Source organism: Schistocerca cancellata, chromosome 7 (genome assembly GCF_023864275.1).
Source record: "Schistocerca cancellata isolate TAMUIC-IGC-003103 chromosome 7, iqSchCanc2.1, whole genome shotgun sequence".
NCBI lineage: Eukaryota > Metazoa > Arthropoda > Insecta > Orthoptera > Acrididae > Schistocerca > Schistocerca cancellata.
The window spans coordinates 188,002,187-188,017,846 of record NC_064632.1 but is presented as its reverse complement, the minus strand read 5'-3'; positions in this window follow the sequence as shown (position 1 = coordinate 188,017,846).

Below are 15,660 nucleotides of genomic sequence, written 5' to 3'. Positions count from 1 at the left end.
TCTACTTTTGCTTTTTACCAGTACGTCAGCCATTTCAAACATTTAAATATTATGAGGTATAAATGTAAAAAAAAATTAAATCACATACGCAAGGACTCCAAATGAAAAAAGAAAGACAGGAACAAAAAAGTGTGCCGCAGTGAAAAAATTTAATTCAATGTTTTCAACTACCTTTATGACCTCATTGGTAAACATTTATTCTCCCTTGATCTCAATGATTTTATTCTGCTGAGTGAACACAGAGCTCTGCACACAATTCTACCTCATCGGCTGACTCAGTAGAGCGGTTGCTGATGTACGCTGCAGATGTCTCTGTCGTGTCTGAATCTGCCTCATCCGATACATCCACAGAATCACACGACGAAATGTCACTGTCACTCTCTGGTTGAAGTAGAATAATTACGCTCTCAGTTTTCACTTCATTAAGCGCCTTCTACCTGTCGTCTTTCGTAATGCTCTGTATTGCAGCCGTAGTCAGTTGTTTAACTCGGGAAAGGGTAACGCTGCTGACGTTGTTCGATGAAATTTTTTGTTTCATTTAATTCCAGATAACTTCTACGGGGTTCAGATCACAGATGTATGGTGAAAGGCTTAACACTGTAAGTCCCTTCTCGGTTTCTTTTAGTACTCAATCTGCTGTTTATTCTGACTCGGGCTCAAAAATGGCTTTGAGCACTATGGGACTTAACATCTGAGATCATCAGTCCCCTAGAACATAGAACTACTTAAACCTAACTAACCTAAGGACGTCACACACATCCATTCCCGAGGCAGGATTCGAAATTGCGACCGTAGCTGTCGCGCGGCTCCAGACTGAAGCGCCTAGAACCGCTCGGCCACACCGGCCTGCTTCTGGCTCGGGTTTGTTACGTTTCACAACTTCCAAGAGCTCGCTGCGTGTTAAATCCGCACCTAACGGAATTTTATGCTTAGTGAACCATGATTGCACACTGAAAAGCCAAAGAAACTGGTACACCTGCTGATATCGTCTAGGGCCCCGCGAGCACGCAGAAGTACCGCAACATGACGTGGCATTGGACTCGACTAAAGTCTGATGTAACGCTGGAGGGAATTAACACCATGAATCCAGCAGGGCTGTTCATAAATCCGTAATAGTACGAGCGGGGGTGGAGATCTCTTCTGATCAGCAGGTTGCACGGCGTCCCAGATACGCTCAATAATGTTCATGTCTGCGGAGATTTGTGGCCAGCAGAAGTGTTGAAACTCCGAAGAGTATTCCTGGAGCTATTCTGTAGCAATTCTGGACGTGTGGGGTGTTGCATTGTCTTGCTGGAATAGCCCAAGTCCGTCGGAATGCATAATGGACACGAATGGATGCAAGTGATCAGTCAGGATGCTTACTTACGTGTCACCTGTCAAAGTCGTATCTAGACGTATAACTCCAACTGCACACGGACCACACTATTACAGAACCTCCCCCAGCTTGAACAGTCCCCTACTGACATGCAGGGTCCATGGGCTCATGAGGTTGTTTCCAAACCCGAACACGTCCGTCCACTCTATACAATTTGAAACTCGTTCGACCAGGTAACATGTTTCTAGTCATCAACGGTCCAACGTCGGTATTGACGGGCCGAAGCGAGGTGTAAAGCTTTGTATCGTGCAGTCATCAGAGGTACATGAGTGGGCCTTCGGCTCCGAAAGCCCATGTTTCGTGGAATGGTTCGCACACTGACACTTGTTGATGACCCAGCTTTGAAATCTGCAGAAATTTGCGGAAGGGTTGCACTTCTGTCACGTTGAACGACTCTCTTCAGTCGTCATTGGTCCCGTTCTTTCAGGATCCTTCCATTTACCACGATTTCAACGAGAAACATATTTTATATAACTTCGACCAAGTATTGAAACGATGACTGGTATTTTTTGTGGTTTTTATTATTCTATCTTTCTCTTGAGTAATTGCGTCTTCTAGCGCTATACAACAAATATACAATGAGTTCTTTATTTTTGCTAAAACACCCCTCTGTTTCATTCTACAAATCAAAATTTATAGAATAAAACCTGAATTAAACATTGACAGTTTCAATTTTGCTGTAAACTTCGTAGCGCAAGAAAGGTTTCGTAGGTTACGTGTCTCTCTTATACACTGCCGGAAAAAAAGTAGTACACCTGGAAAAACGACATCGATTTTGGTCCAATTACGGCATATGCCACCTGTGGGATAGTAAATGTACTGATAATGGTTTCAATGTCATCCGCCAACAGATGGCATAAGGGACCGATGACCTCAGCAGTTTGGTCCTTAAGTAAGTCTCTCTCTCTCTCTCTCTCTCTCTCTCTCTCACACACACACACACACACACACACACACACACACACACACACAGAGAGAGAGAGAGAGAGAGAGAGAGAGAGAGAGAGAGATAGTATAATGGCATAGCTACCAGAGCGCCGTCTGTGTCTACCATTCAATAGGGAATGCTCACAGCCAGAAGGCACAGCTTGGTGCAAACGTGTGAACGAAACAGGCAACCATGCCACGGAGACACACTCGAACATCCTAAACTCAGCTGAGCAAGTCTGAAAGGGATCAAATTTTTGTCCACCAAGTGGCGGGATGGTCCTTTCGGAGAACTTGTTACACCCATTCTTTTGCCGTTCTTGCAGGAGGAAGGTCATATGTTATTCCAACCTTATAATGTTCTCCTACACACTGCTCGTGAAAGTCAAAGTGCTCTGCAAGAGTGCAGCAACTTCCCTGGCCAGCACGATCTCCGGATGTGTCTCCAATATAACACGTGTTAGCTGTGATGGGACCCGAAATCACTTGTATGTCTCATCAGCCAACAACTTTTTTAGAGTACTACGTGAACAGACCGCGCACACGTGCAATGAAGTATTCATGGATGGTATTCACCATCTATATGGTCGAGAGGATGCAAGAGTAGGTGCCTGCACTTCCGCATGTGGGACCTAAACCATCTACTAATATGGCCGTTTGGCATGGTCAATACCTGGTACCTTAGCAGCGATTGTGCTATAGATCTGTAAATGTAACCATTCGTGTACTGCATGTTGGAACAATAAATCTTGAGTGAATTGGAAACCTCTAAAAGGGCGTACCATTGTTTTCCCAGAAATGTGTATCCTCAGTTTAAGACGCTTCGCCACTTCTGGTATTTATGCGAATCTAGCAAGACGTTTATCGCATGTGTAAAGAAAGCGATCGTCATCAGGTAAATCTCAACAGTTATGCAACACATGTAATGTTCAGGTAATGGTGAGGTACCTTACATGACCAAAGCTACCAGAAGAACTATCATTGTCTATGCCTGCTTATGATAGTGTATGATGGCCTTCGGCGATATTAGAATTCTACACGTCACACCGAGTATTGCTCCGAACTGTAATTATAGAGAGAAACGTTTTTAGTCTTGAAGCTGTATAATTATTTTTGCTTGTTGAAGGTCTTCCAATTTGGCTCCCAAAACTTGTCCAATCACTTGATAGTTTATTAAGCAGTTTCTGTCACGTTATGTATGTGTTGTATCCCATAAATATGATGTCTATGACTGGATGCGAGCACTGTAGCCTACTCCAGACTACGCTGGCGTACGTGAGAGTCCTGCTGACCGGAGCTACATCCTGTGAAGATGATGTCTATGACTGGATGAGAGCACTGTACCCTACTCCAGACTGCGCTAGTGTACGTGAGGGGTTCTGCTGACCGGAGCTAAATCCTCTGAAGATGATGTCTATGACTGGATGAGAGTCCTGTAGCCTATTCGAGACTGCGCTAGTGTATGTGAGGGTTCTGCTGACCGGAGCTACATCCTGTGAAGATGGTCTATGACTGGATGAGAGCACTGTAGCCTATTCCAGACTGCGCTAGTGTACGTGAGGGTTCTGCTGACTGGAGTTAAATCCTCTGAAAATGAGGTCTATGACTGGATAAGAGTACTGTAGCCAACTCAAGACTGCACTAGTGTACGTGAGGGGTTCTGTTGATCGGAGCTACAACCTGTGAAGATGATGTCTATGACTGGATGAGAGCACTGTAGCCTACTCCAGACTGCGCTAGTGTACGTGAGGGGTTCTGCTGACTGGAGCTAAATCCTCTGAAGATGATGTCTATGACTGGATGAGAGTCCTGTAGCCTATTCGAGACTGCGCTAGTGTATGTGAGGGTTCTGCTGACCGGAGCTACATCCTGTGAAGATGGTCTATGACTGGATGAGAGCACTGTAGCCTATTCCAGACTGCGCTAGTGTACGTGAGGGTTCTGCTGACTGGAGTTAAATCCTCTGAAAATGAGGTCTATGACTGGATAAGAGTACTGTAGCCAACTCAAGACTGCACTAGTGTACGTGAGGGGTTCTGTTGATCGGAGCTACAACCTGTGAAGATGATGTCTATGACTGGATGAGAGCACTGTAGCCTACTCCAGACTGCGCTAGTGTACGTGAGGGGTTCTGCTGACTGGAGCTAAATCCTCTGAAGATGATGTCTATGACTGGATGAGAGTCCTGTAGCCTATTCGAGACTGCGCTAGTGTATGTGAGGGTTCTGCTGACCGGAGCTACATCCTGTGAAGATGGTCTATGACTGGATGAGAGCACTGTAGCCTATTCCAGACTGCGCTAGTGTACGTGAGGGTTCTGCTGACTGGAGTTAAATCCTGTGAAAATGAGGTCTATGACTGGATAAGAGTACTGTAGCCAACTCAAGACGGCACTAGTGTACGTGAGGGGTTCTGTTGATCGGAGCTACAACCTGTGAAGATGATGTCTATGACTGGATGAGAGCACTGTAGCCTACTCCAGACTGCGCTAGTGTACGTGAGGGGTTCTGCTGACCGGAGCTAAATCCTCTGAAGATGATGTCTATGACTGGATGAGAGTCCTGTAGCCTATTCGATACTGCGCTAGTGTATGTGAGGGTTCTGCTGACCGGAGCTACATCCTGTGAAGATGGTCTATGACTGGATGAGAGCACTGTAGCCTATTCCAGACTGCGCTAGTGTACGTGAGGGTTCTGCTGACTGGAGTTAAATCCTGTGAAAATGAGGTCTATGACTGGATAAGAGTACTGTAGCCAACTCAAGACTGCACTAGTGTACGTGAGGGGTTCTGCAGACCGGAGCTACATCCTCTGAAGATGATGTCTATGACTGGATGAGAGTACTGTAGCCTACTCGGGACTGTGCTAGTGTACGTGAGGGTTCTGCTGACTAGAGCTACATCCTGCGAAGATGATGTCTATGACTGGATGAGAGTACTGTAGCCTACTCGAGACTGCATGAGTGTACGTGAGGGTTCTGCTGACCGGAGTTAAATACTGTGAAAATGAGGTTTATGACTGGATAAGAGTACTGTAGCTGACTCAAGACTGCATGAGTGTACGTGAGGGGTTCTGCTGACCGGAGCTACATCCTGTGAAGATGATGTCTATGACTGGATGAGAGCACTGTAGCCTACTCCATACTGCGCTAGTGTACGTGAGGGTTCTGCTGACCAGAGTTAAATCCTGTGAAAATGAGGTGAATGACTGGATGAGATTACTGTAGCCTACTTGAGACTGCACTAGTGTACGTGAGGGTTCTGCTGACCGGAGCTACATCCTCTGAAGATGATGTCTATGACTGGATAAGAGTACTGTAGCTAACTCAAGACTGCACTAGTGTACGTGAGGGGTTCTGCTGACAGGAGCTACATCCTGTGAAGATGATGTCTATGACTGGGTGAGAGTACTGTAGCCTACTCTTGACCGTGCTTGTCTGTGGAGGGGTTCTACTGACCGGAGCTAAGTCGTCCGGCGAGCGAGCACGGGAGCACGCTGCTCGCGGGATTAGGGACGCCGGCTGGCTGTGCGCGCGCCAGCTGGGGTGGCTGACGTAATGGGGGTTGTCGCGGCGAGTAATGCGCCGGGGGTCGCCGCTAACGAAGCCATTACTCCGCCGGCAGCGCCACCGCGCCCCGCTGCGCCCTGCCGGCCAAATTGAAAACGACTAAACGTTGTCGCTTAGAGGGCCGCCGCCCCTCCTGGGGACCGGCGCCGACCGCGTCCGCTTTTTCTCTCGCTCCCCTCTTTTTTTCTCCCTTCTCGACAACGCCGTACCTTAACTGTAAAAGTTTTCGTCTACGCAACTGCAGGAAAGCAGGGCGGCCTATCAAATCTTCTTTAGTTGTCAAGTGAGATATAATTGTACACGCCAGTTGCCACAACATCTGGTAAACAAGTGCTTGCCGACAATTGGATCAGTGTTGCTGAGGTCAAAATACACTGACAAAAAGAAAAAAAAAAGAAAATCGCAAGATCAACACCAAGTCGGTAGGCGTGTTACTACATCAGAAACGTGTCTATTCAGATTTCACAAGAGTCGATAGTAGCACTAGTAGCAGTAAAATGAGGATGCAAATCAGGTCCACTGTAAATACGTGCAGTAACAGTTTTGTGGGTTAGTTATGTATGAGACTGGACGTAGAGAATTTAGTAATTTTTAATTTTGCTGGAGCCACAGCCACGGTAACTTTTTCGAATTGTGCTTCCGCCATTTGACTGTAATAAATTTTATTTTATTGTTATACGAACCAGATTTCAGCCTTAGGCCACCTTCAGGTACAAAAACAGTAGCAGTAGCAGTAGAACTATAAATCACAGAAACAAGAAACAGGTTAACCACGAACTCCAGTCTATTAATTCCATGACTCTTTATATTATTTATATATCAAGAGAAATCAGACTGGTATTAAATAGAAGTACTTGTCGAAAAAGGTTATATAGGCCAGACAGGTCATTAGCAAAGTGATAACATCTCTAAGACGCCTAAATATATTGCAGATTTTCATTCCTGCACCCTATTGCACAGCTATTACGTGAAACAGCTAACCAATAAACAGGTATTCACCAGACTGTTGTGTCTGAACAACAGCTAACATGGAAATAGACGAAACGATGTTCCAAAGACCACCTGAGAGACGTCACAGACTGCACAATGCAATCTGTGGTGCGTTCGTAAAGACGGTAACTTAACTATTTATTTTGAGTGATAGTTACATTATCTTATCATACATTGGTACATAACAGTGTTTGCAGTACGGTATATTAAAGTTCACATGTAAACATCTTGAAGTGTCTCATTCCAATACATTTGTAACAAATAAAGAATTTCTACCTTGAAATACACTTAATTATGTAAAATGTGGTGCACTTTATAGCCGAATAGTAATATGTATCGCTAAAATTGCAACAGCAATATTCCATCAGACAGCTTCTCTCGTATGTTACTAATTTAAAGAATAGCTTACTGGTTCAACCACTGAAGTTTTAGATACTGTTTTTAGAACAACCAAACAACTATTGTTTTACACTTGAGAAAATGCTTTATGTTGCACATTTAATTTTTTGTGGAATTCCTCCATTTCCTCAACCTACATTCAAACCGCGGTGTGCATGTTAACGAAGCACATACTTGGCTCTGAGCACTATGGGACTTAACATCTGAGGTCATCAGTCCCCTAGAACTTAGAACCACTTAAACCGAACTAACATAAGGGCATCACACACATCCATGCCCGAGGTAGGATTCGAACCTGCGACCGTAGTAGTCGCGAGGTTCCAGACTGAAGCGCCTACAACCGCTCGGCCACACCGGCGAACCACATACTCAGGCATTGTTACAATGCATGTTATATACAGGGGTATACATATTTTACTAGTACTTCAGTAAAATGTATGACATATCTTTGGCAGAAAATATGAATATGAGTCCAATAACTTCTCCAATTTTGGTTTCCACCTTCCCCTTTGTGGTCCCACTTCTTCAGACTATCCCTCTCTCCCTCCCTCTCCACTTCAATTGCCCCTTTCCTTGCCCCCCACACCACTGCCATCCCTCTATCCCTGTACAATTTGAACAATGTCTCGTGTTCTGTTGGCTTCACAGCTGCATCCATGTTCCCTGCCCCTCCCCACCATTTAGTCACCATTGCGTTATGGTTTTCTTGGTTGATTCTCCTGGTGTGACGGACTTCTGGGAACATATGCGTATTTCTGCTGTCATTTGTAACGATGGATATTACTACTCCCTTATACAACGTACCACGTTTTACATAAGTAAGTGTATTACAAGGTAGAAATTCCATGTTTGTTACAAATGTATTACGGTAAAACACTTTACGATTTTTGCACGTGAACTTCAATGGTGGACCACATGTCATATACTGTAATCACACTTATGTACCCATGTGTGCTAAGATAATGTAATTGTCACACAAAATAAATAGTTCAGTTACCGCCTTCCCTAACGCACCGCAGATTGCAACAATCTTCAGACCCACCAAGAAGATTAAGGAACATTTAAGAACTGCAAAAGACGCCCGACATCCCCTAGCAACACCTGGGGTATACAAAATTCCATGCAGTTGTGGAAAAGTATATATTGGAACAACGAAAAGAAGTGTAAACACCCGCTTAGCCGAACATAAAAGAAACTGTCGCTTAGGACACATCGAAAAATCGGCCGTAGCTGAGCATGTTTTTCGAGATGGGAATCATGAAATTAAATTTAATGAGACAAGCGTTCTAGCACGAACATCCCATTATCATACGCGCATGTATAGAGAAGCAATAGAAATTCACAAGCACCACAACAATTTCAATAGAAAAGAGGAAGTTTTAAAGTTGGACAAAATATGGATGTCGACGTTGCGCCCGCTGAATGACAATCGATTACTCTTAATCGAGAATGATGACGCCTTCCAAAAATAGGCATACCGTCGGCATCACGTGACGAATGGTGGTGCCCTCTATGCGCTCTATATATGCGAGAGTACCAGCAGCCTCAGTGGCAGTGGCCGGACGACCTCAGAAGATGTCTCCCGCAGATGGAGACGAAACGACAGGTGGAAATTTTATACATCGACCACGGCCTCTCAGCCCGAAAGTTTTAACTGAAGACAACACCGGCCGTGAAAGCTTACATTGTATGATCCATGTAAGTTGTTGTTGAGACAAAATAATATGCTGCATACTTGTTTTTTTGGTAGCAGTTTCATATAACAGCTGTGCTATAGGGTCCAGAAAAACGAAAGTCGCAATATATTTAGGCGTCTTAAAGATGATTTCACTTTGCTAACGACCGATCTGGCCTATTTGACCAGATATGCTTTTTCGACAATTACTTATATTTCTGCCAGTCTCACGTCTTTTGACATGGAAATAAGATAAAGAATCACCGTGTTTGTACACTAATTTTCATAGCTTTCTAGTTTCTGTGATTTATACTTCTATATTTTGCTCTAACTTCTGTAATTGAAAATGGCTTAAGGACGAAATCTGATTGGCGTAAGAATAAAATAATCATTATTACAGTCAAATATCTGCAGGTTCATTAATTTATGATTTTAGTCAACACCTTGAATTAGTTTGAACGAGGTTGTGTAAAAGGGCTACCATAAGCTTCCACGATACTGCAGGAAGACTTGGCAAGAATGCAGCCACGTGCATGGTGGCTGACAGCGGTGGTCACGAGAATGTATGTTCGCAAGAAGATCTAGCTCTGGACGGACACGTGATACTACCAGTTACTTCAAGGACAGCTTCGAGCCAGACACCCTGTAGTGTGTATTCCACTGACTCCAAATCACCGATATTTGAAATTTCAGTAGCGCCCAGCGAGAGGTCGTTTACGGGCGGAGTGCAGATCTGTTGTGTTTGCTGGTGAAAGCCCATTCTGCCTTGGTGCCAGGGATAGTCGTGAGTTGGTTATAAAGAGGCCAGTTCAGCACCTGCTGCCAACCTATCTGCAGCCTAGACACTTGGAATCTACACCTGAAGTTGTGGTCTGGGGAGCGATTTCGCATGACAGTAGAAGCACTCTCGTAGTTATCCCTCGCTAATTTATACACGTCCGGTGATTCGATCTGTTGCATTGCCATATCGAAATACCATTCTAGGGAGTGTTTTCCAACAGGATAACGCTCAACCACAAACAGCTGTTGTATGCTCTATAAAGTGATGTCATCATGTGGCCTTGGCCTGTGATATCACCAGATCTGTCTCCAATCGAGCACATTTGGGACGTCTCAGGACGATTGCTCCGACGTTATCAATAACCAACATTAATCGTCCCTGTATTCACCGACAAAGTGCAACAGCCATGCAACTCCATCTCACAAACTAACACCCGTCACCGGTACAACACAAAGCATGTACGTTTTCATGTTTGCGTTCTACAATTCTTCAGTGGCACCAGTTATTAAAGTACCAGCATTTCATATTATCGGTGGCTTTTCTCGCACTTTCTGAGAACTTGCAACGTTAATCATTTAAATGTGCTACCTACACAAATGTATTCCCTAAATTTTATTACTCTATTTTTTGTGTTGGTAATTTTTTCCCGCCAGTGTACTATGTATCATTAACACCAGCTCCTTCAGCTTCAAGCATTAAAGAGTTCCTCTTTCCACCCTATTACCATCTTTTCTTTGATCATCCAGGATTAATCTCATTTGTTGGCTTATATTTTAACGAAGTCTTTGCTATACAGTTATTTCCCTTCTTCCTACACTTTCCTTCGGTACATTCCCATACTTTCTTGCCGCTCAATCAGGATACAAATCTCCAGTTCTTGCCTTCTTTCCTCTTTCTGTCCAGTAGCGTCCAGTCCGCTACCTACAGGGGTTGTACAAAAACGTGGATAAGCAGCGAAAAATGGATGCTTGAACATGAATACAGGTTGCACTATTGTATTTCACATTGAACGGCGCCCGTGAAATGTCAACACTTTTCAAGGGCCAGTGGTGGGCTGAACAGTGTTCTGTGTAGTTGTGAGTGCATTATGTTGGACTTAAGTGAATTCCAACCGTGAGCAAATCGTTGCTCCTTATGAGATGGGTTCTTCCATAACCCAGGTAGGCTTAGTGTTTGGCAAGGTCGCATTACTGCGAAGGGTTATATGACCATTGTGGCTAATATGGTTGTTCCTCAATGATAGGGATACGTTTCAAGACGAGAGGGACCCTGGCCCCTCAGCTTGCATCGTTCAGGACTGGTTTTGTGAGCGCGAGCAACAATTGCCGCATGTGTGCTGGCCACACCATATTACTGAGCCTTAGATGTTTATTTTGGTGAGATGGATGAGTAATCGTTATCCGCCACTGACATCATTACTTGAAGCTGCCGCTATTTTGCGGAAGGGACGGTATAAAATTGCCTTGAAAACTATACATGACTTGTATTTACTCAAGGACGATTGAGACCTACTTTAAATGGCAACGGGTTTCCTATGCCGTATTTAGCAAGGTAATGTGCTGCGTTTTGGGGTTCCATATTTCTCCTCCCCTTATACATAAGGCATCTCGTATTTTCATTGATGTTTTTGATCAAATATCTGAGCAGAGCGAAGGTAGGACTCCCTAAAAAGTACACAATGGATGCTTGTCCGAATTTTCATAGCCAAACTAAGAGTGTTAAACGGACAAGTGTGGTATTAACTTGACCGGCGTGAGGTCAACCGTTTCAAAGAAACGTTTAATTACTCGAAAGAAAGCAGGATAACTAAAAAATCTAAATTAGTGATTTGAAGAAGGTATTTCACAAGCAGCTTCTGCTACCTATGTCAAATGTATTACAGCACAATTCAAATTTCTCTGCTTTCTCTTGATCTGTGTACTGTTAATAATAATAGAATACCGAGTGGTGTTGGAATACATTATATTTCATTATTTCTAATTTTTTATTATTTCTGAACAAATCTGAAAACAAAAAAAAACAAAAATTGAATTCAAAAAAATTCAGATATTTAGTGAATGATTAGTCTACAAGTAGGACAAAATAGTTGAGACAAACATCTTGTACACCTTTGAAGGGTGATTGAAATCAGGAACAGTACACGAGGTGGCGGTTGGTAGTTAAAAGTTCAGCATGGTTCGACATATAACATAGCTTAAAATTTACTAGAGTATATTAGTCTATTGGAATTTCACAACAGCGGATTGGATGGTCTACAAAATCCCGCCCCTACACGAGCTCTGTCACTCTTTAAAATTATAAGTTGGAGACTGAACGTCAAATTGCCAATCGGCATCTCATTTGCTGTAAGTGATTTCAAGACTCATGAAAAATCACGTAGAATGTGTCTAATTTATTTTATTCCTTGCTTTGAGACAACTCACATCATAAAATATTTGACCGCTTTCTTTTCAGCTGTTTTTTTTTCTTTACTGTGCCACGTTTAAATTCATAGACTATGTTGACACTGTTACTGCAATTTGCAGTTTAAGTATATTACCTCGTTTCCCACATCAATAGTACCTCTTCATTGTGCAAACATACGTTCTTGAAGTTTCTCGTTTTCTACTATGGTCATAATTACATGTACAGGCATATCCGCATTCGAACTGTACTCCTGTTCTAGTTTCATCAACAACAATGTACCATCGTCCTCGGAATCATATACAATTTCATGCCCACTTGCAAAAAATTTGCTGTGTGTAGATTACTGTCATTAATACTAAAATCTGACAGTAAAGAGAGAGACGTGTGAAATTGTTGGCTGGCAGATTACCGCGATTTGTGCAGCAGCCTGATCGAAAAAGTTTCTTCCTGTGGACACAATGGCGTTGAAGAATGGCGAAAGGTGTAAACCAGTGCTGGCACATAGCCTATTTCTCTCAAAGAGCATCAACCGTCATAAAACTTAACCTTTCCATCCGACGATATCTTTTAGCCCTTTGCCAATAATAATGGTAGAAAGAATCAACACCATTGCATAGTTTCATATATTATCTTTTCCAGCGTAGCACCATCTAGTGTTCCGATAAACATTCTGTCGTAGTTTCTTTTTTTTTTTTTCATCTCTCTTTAGGCTGGTTTGACGTGACCCGACACTAATATTCCTCTCCTGTGCCAATCATTTCATCTCGTAGTAGCACTTACTACCTATGTTCTCAGTTATATGTTGATATATTCCAGTCTCTGTCTTCCCCTACTTTTTTCCCTATACAGCTTCTCCTAGTACCACGGAGGTTATATCCTGACGCCATGACTCCTGTCCTACCGTCCACTCCCTTCTTCTTGTCAGTGTTGTCCATAACTTCCTTTCTTCGCAGATTCTGTGTAGAATTTCATGATTCCTTACCTCATCGCTCTACATAATGTTCAACATTCTTCCGCAGCACCACAACCGAACGCTATGATTGTGTTCTGTTCCGACTTTCCCACCATGTTTCAGTACCATATGTATATTCTGAGGAATTAAGTCGTATGATTGTTACCAGTAGATTTTTTGTTGTCTAAGAACGCCATCTCAGCCTGTATCTGCCGTTCCCGTCCTATTTGCCCTGTACATGAACCCAAGGAGTGTATGTTCAAATGGTTCAAATGGCACTGGGCACTATGGGACTTGAAATCTGAGGTCATCAGTCCCCGGAGTGTGTTTGTTTGTTTGTACGTGTGTATGTTTGTGTGTGCGTGAGTGTTGTGTGTGTGTGTGTGTGTGTGTGTGTGTGTGTGTGTGTGTGTCTGTGTGTGTGTAAATAGGAGAGAGGGGTGTGGGAACGTATGTGCGTTAGCCTGTCATCTCTGACGCTTCTTTTCACGTTTGTCAGACATCAGCAAAAACAGCCGGCCGGTGTGGCCGTGCGGTTAAAGGCGCTTCAGTCTGGAACCGCGTGACCGCTACGGTCGCAGGTTCGAATCCTGCCTCGGGCATGGTTGTGTGTGATGTCCTTAGGTTAGTTAGGTTTAATTAGTTCTAAGTTCTAGGCGACTGATGACCTCAGAAGTTAAGTCGCATAGTACTCAGAGCCATCAGCAAACACCCTGTGAGTGCGTTAGTGTCCCTAGAATCGGTGACTGGAGTTAGGAGTGGACCCTTATTCTTGGACAGAGAATATTGGTGTTTAGCTGTAAGATTGGTTTATTCCTATTTTGTTGTTAAAGAAGCACACGAATTTACATAGATTGTGACCTGACAATTTCAGGGCTATTGCCATTATAATCCATTACATCCTGTTTAGCATAAATAACACTGAACACAACAATATCAAATTTAAATAGAAGGTTCTCTACAGGATTTTTCTTACATACACACAGTGAAGTTGGCCAATATTACGACAAATCATCCGATTCCGGTTCTAAGTTCGGTACTATTTAGGATGACAATCAAGTCTATAGAGGATGGTTAGTTTTTGTGACAAGATGAGCAAAAGGTTACTTTAGGTTGATCGAGTCCACAGCGGACGCAAGCTGGTGAACCAACAAGTTTGAGTCTCTGTCAGCGGATTTACCTTTCAGCCGTGACGTGTTGTCGACTGCATTGCTGCTCTCGCCCTCCAAAAATCCTATAAAAAGCTAATCCAAATTGACATGCAGGATTTGGGTTTGGTGTTTTAATACTATCGAATTGAGTGTCATCTCTTTGCGTCACATACTGTACATTTTGATAGTTAAATCTGCACATTATCGCCAAAGTATGTCCGGTGACATATTCATCTACTTGTTACACCATATAAAATCTCATTTAAGGTGCGAAATTGACATTCATTCAAGCTGCCACCTTACACATTTACTGGCGTTATAATATTTAGCGTAGTGGTTTAATTACATGTACTTCATTGCCTGTGATGTTTCTTGGGCAGACGCTAATTAAAATTCAAGAAAAATCCTTTCAGAAAAGCCTTACTCTCACACAGTAAATTAACTCAATATCAAAAATTCATAAACTGGTGTGATATTGAAGAGTATGTAACAGGGAGCTCCATATTACCTGATACAATACACACAATTTTTGTATGTGAACCACGGTGAAATGTGTGCCAGTGAGTACATACTTTGTAGTTGGATTTTTTCCATTCCTTTACGAATTACTAAAAATTTGCATCTTGAAATTTGGCCGAATTAATGAAAATTCAAAGATATTTCAGGGTTACAGCCATAGGATGTTGAATTCTTACCTTGATATTGCGTATGACCATATCTTTAGGTGAATTTGCGGTTTCAGACTACTTCACGTAGAGGGGACCGTCCCTGCTGATCATCACCTATTTAATCCAAATTTATGGTGTATGCAGGGCTTGGCCAGAAATGAAAGCGACAGATGTGGGTGTTCCAGATGGTAGTGCACTTAGAGTCTGCCGAGGCGTGAGTTATTTGTGTTAGTGTACTTTGGAAGCAGTGGTTGGCACAGTGGAAAGAGTACCGAGTGGTAATCCAAGCATCGTGCGCTAAAGTCTCTACTCTGGGATCTTTTATTTTTAATTTCTATGTTACTTACACTACAAACGAACCGAAGTATTGCTTGATGTATTGTATTTATTAATATTTTCATGAAAGTCATGCAAGTAAATTTCCAAGAAAGGACTGTATTCACAGCATCCACAACACTCTATAAATGTCTTTCCAAATAGAGATTTTCGTAAATATGTACTATCAAACACCTAAGTAGAGTATTCTCATTGGTCGATGTCAACTGAAATAATCTTTTAAACGTTGTGAGTGTGTGGGTGCTATTCTGTCATTCTGCACAACGGATTAATCTGAGATGTACCCTTTACCCTGTGGCTTTTGCAAGATGCAATTTCCACCCCCACACTACTACAGAAGTCCGACAGACGGTCCTAACGTTCTAAAGAGAATTGCCTGAAAAACTTTCAGCAATAAATGTCTTCTGGAGTCGTCCGCTGTAAGGAAATTACA